Here is a 4,320-nt window from a genome sequence, read left to right as displayed (position 1 = left end):
TTATGTTCTAACTCTCTCACTCTTCCTGGTTAGTCTCATTTTCCCAAAACTCACACAGAGCCCTGGGCCTACATGTTGTCAGGACATACCAGGTCCCATGACCCAAGAAGACAAGAGCCCTCAACCAGAAACATGAAACCCTCTCTACTCTGCATATCTTTCTGGTTCCATATGCATTATTATTTGGTAGGGGGAGTGGGGTGCTGCCCACTCAGCTTCCCGAGGGGTTAAACCCGTGGCCCCTGCAGTGGAAGTGCAGAGCCCTAACCACTGGACCGCCAGGGAATTCCCAACATAAATTCTTAAAACTATTAACTGATATATTGCTTGCATAGAAATATAAATCATTCTGAGCTGCAGTTGACTCCAACTTCAAAAGACAGCCTGAGGTCTGTTTAGCCTCTAGTTCAATGGCCGCCACAGCAAGCCTGGCTACAAAATGAGCTCAAAAGAAGTCCGTGGGTTCGCCCTCAAAATCGTTCTAAGAAACTTCATAAAACCTAGAAAAACACTGTGCAGAAAGGATATGGAACTATTTCAGGAGGAGGGCTCTCTGCAGAGGGAAAAGTGGCATGGGCTGCAGCCAGGGGTGAGCTGTTCTCTGTAACATTGTATTTCTTTAAAAATAAAACAATAAATAAATAATCTCTAACAAGATGGCGGCAAAATCTTAAGGTGGTAAATGTGTATATCTAGGGGATATCTACTCTACTGTCTTATCCCCTGCTTTTTGAAACCTGGAAATACACCATAATTAACATTTTAAAATGTGAAACAAAAGGACATTTCTCTGCACTTTGGCTGAAGACTATTTCCTAATTATTCACCAGAGAAGCTTTAGGGCATCCTTTGATGAACCCCAAGTAATCAAGTTCTGACCTGGCCCGTCCTCAGCTCAGAGGGAAAGTGATTGTGAATACAGCTGCTGGGGGGACTTGGAAGATCTCCTCGCTCCAGGTGGATTGGTACTATCACAGCAAAGGGTGGTGCCAAGGTTGGGGTGGTGGACAGTGCACCCCGGGGGCGTTGATACGAACGTCCATCCGTGCTGTTGCTTCCCCTGCCCCCCATTCCTGTTGTCAGACTTCCACCAGCGTCAGCTTTTCCTTCTCCTGAGGAGGCGTGTTTTAAATGATGTATCCATTCTGCCACCTAGCCTTCAGCCCCATCACTACAACAAAGCTGCCTTAACTAGCTCTTCTGCACAGATCTCAATCTTGCTGAATTTCCCTAATCTTGGGGAGTAGGGAGGCACAGGACCTGGGTGACTGGGGAGACTTTATTTCTTAAAGGTCACCGTACCTTAGATTTGGACCAGGATGAAGCGGTAGCATTGAAACGCCCACTGTGAAAGGGCATTTTCCTTTGGGAAAGGGACCAGTCAATCCCATAGGACCTTTAAAAAGGAATAATAACTCACAGTTTAGGCAAATCTGTCAAGGACAGAGGGGAGAGCAATGACTAGGAGTGAATAAAGACAAAATCCTTAGCTAACATTTTTCTTCTCCAATCAGAGGAATCCATGATATTTTATGTCCCATTAAAAGCCTTGCTTCCCCAAGTCATCAGGCATCACCCTGGACTCAAAAATCACCTAGAAACTCATAAAAAATGACCACAGGAAAGGACTCAAACTTTATAAAACACAAATGGTATGTACCCTTGAAAAAGTTGTCCATACAGAAGCACAAATCTTTTACTGGGTTGCATTTCTTAAGATATTTGGTTAAATCGTTTAAAGGAATGGGAAAGGGTGATCTCTGGGGAACTGGACACAAGTGAACGATATTTAATTTCTTACTTTTCCAAGAAAGATGTAGTTGAAAGGCATCAATACTGCTTGGAAAGCAGTACTAGGAAGCCCCTGACAGAGAAGGAGGAAAGGGACCCCAGCTTTTTAATATTTGAATCTGGCAGGCATAAATGTGCCACCCCCCTCCCCGCCACAAAACTAAATTCATTGATGCAAACTTTTTTCCCCCAAAAGCAACCCTCTAAAGGTGCTTGTGACAGATCTAAGGCTTCAGAACTAAGGGGAGGGGAAAATGGAATTAAGAAAGGCTCCAAGGCATCTCCCATAATCCAACATCCTGGAACAGACCCTCCAGTCCACTGTCAGATGCTAATTACCAGCTCCTAGGGGCAAAGCCATCCAGCCAGGAGCCCATCTTTGAGCCAAATTGCCATAGACTAGCCCAGGCTACCGAGAAAGTTCTCTCTTAAGCCCTCCCAGGGAGCCTGACTACCTGAGGGTCCCTTGGATGGCAGCTTCTGTCCCATAAGCCAACTGTCAACCTCTCATGACATAAGCCTGTTTGTTTCTCCATGGAGAGACAGACAGTCACGATGTATACAGACCTGCAGAGTACCCCTCTCCCTCTCCCTGGCCCCCTGCCGCCCTACCCCACAGACCAGCTCTGGCTTCCTTTCTCTCTACCCTTTTCGTCTTCTCTGTGAATCATCCCCTCTCCCTTTTACCTGTCTTCACACATTTTATTTTCCAGCCACTGGAAGTCGGCTAGACAAAAAGACGTGTCACTGAGGCCGTCTCTCTCAGAATAGAGGGTGGCTGGAACTAGGCAACTCATGTTTCTCTGGAAGCAGCACCACAATCTCCCCATTCATCTGAAATGCTACCAGTGTGCCCAGAGCCGGCTTTGCTGCGGAGTCAGTGCAGAAATAAGAGCAGGGGCCGGGACACACACAACACCCTGTCCGAACCTGACACAAAGGGGAAAATAATACGTGATCTCCCTCACTCCTCAAATATTCCAACCAGAGTTGGGAATATTAATTTTCCTCCTACCTTACCGAGCCCCTAGACACAGAGGAGAAGCAATACTAAGGAGCCTTGCTTGCTTTTTTTTTTTTAATCATTACACACAGCTCCTCCTCCCTCTCCCAGCCAACACTTAAAGCCCCTCTGGCAATACAAACAAAAGAAAACTTAAAATTTTTGCCTTGATTTTAAAATGTGCCTTTCAGCAAGTAGGTAAGTGGGAAGAGAGATCAGGATCTGGGGGTGTTAACAGCATAGAGTGAGATGCTTCTGAACCCAACCGGGAAGACAAATATTTTCTACCAGCAGAAGGAATTCTTATCGTAGAGGAGGGTGCAGTCTAGTGGCAAACTTCATGAAATGCAACCCCTTCTCCAAAGGGAAGTTAGAGCCCTTCCAGAGCGGCAAAGAGAGATGTAAAAGGGGTAAGAGTGCTGACCCAAGTTCCCCAAACAGGACAGCCACAGCTACTTAGCTCTCTCAGATGGGGCTCTGAAGGCCACACCCCCCATGCCAAGTGCAGGAAAAAGCTAAAACCCCCACCTTCCTTCTTTGAAAGCATTCACTTTCTTTCCTTTCACTAAGGAAAGAAGGGTCCCTAGGATCCCCCATAGATCCTCTGAGGTTTCAAAAGGGATCAGGGTGTTTCCGGTCAGGATCAGCTGGGCCAGCAGCTCCAATTCCTGGGCTATGCCTGCTCCCAGGAGGGTCCCTCATAACCTGGGGTCCCTCTGGTCTGTTACCTATGCCCTCCAGGGCTGTGGCCCCATAGAAATACTCCTTTCAAAGACCCTGGAGGGGCAGGATCACTCCACTCTGCCTTCCTTGCCTCCGACAACCCCACAGCAGGGCAGGACACAGGGGGCCTCCAGGCACGGTTTTCAGAACCAGCATTTCCTCCCAAGTGCCAGTCTCTGTAACTCCGTGCTGCCTATGATGCTGCTGCTATGCATGTCCCTTGGTACAAGTACACACAGTACACACACACAACACACACACACACACACACACGCACACACACAGCTTCCCTGGGCCAACAGTGTAACTAAAGAAAAATGGCCCCTTCCCCCTGTGACCAAAGACAGTCACTTCACCAGCAACAGAAACACTAGATTAAATCCCTCTCCCCAGATTTTTAGGGAGGAAATTTAGTTTTTCTTTTCTATTTCCCCTCACCACCCATCCCTGGCCATCTTACACTAACACCCACTCCAACACACACACACACACACACACACCCTTTCTTGGTCACTCAGACACCAGCAGACAGCCATTTCCCAAAGCTAAGGTAGCATTTCTTGGGCACTCTATATATCCAGTTGGCTAATAAGAAAATTCTCCCTCCAGCCTGAGCCTTGGCTAGCTAAGGGGTGGGAGGGACGGGAGACGACTTGCTTCTTATTGTATCCACCGTGCTGCAAGAACTCTTCTCCCCCTCGACCCCCACCTCCTCTCTGGGCAGCTCCAGCCCTGTTCCCCGCCCCCGCTCCCCCATCCCCTCACCACTTTCTTCCATTCTAGGGAGAGGAGGGAGCTGTTCA

Source organism: Bos javanicus, chromosome 2 (assembly GCF_032452875.1).
Source record: "Bos javanicus breed banteng chromosome 2, ARS-OSU_banteng_1.0, whole genome shotgun sequence".
Taxonomy (NCBI): domain Eukaryota; kingdom Metazoa; phylum Chordata; class Mammalia; order Artiodactyla; family Bovidae; genus Bos; species Bos javanicus.
Note: the sequence above shows the minus strand (reverse complement) of the source record.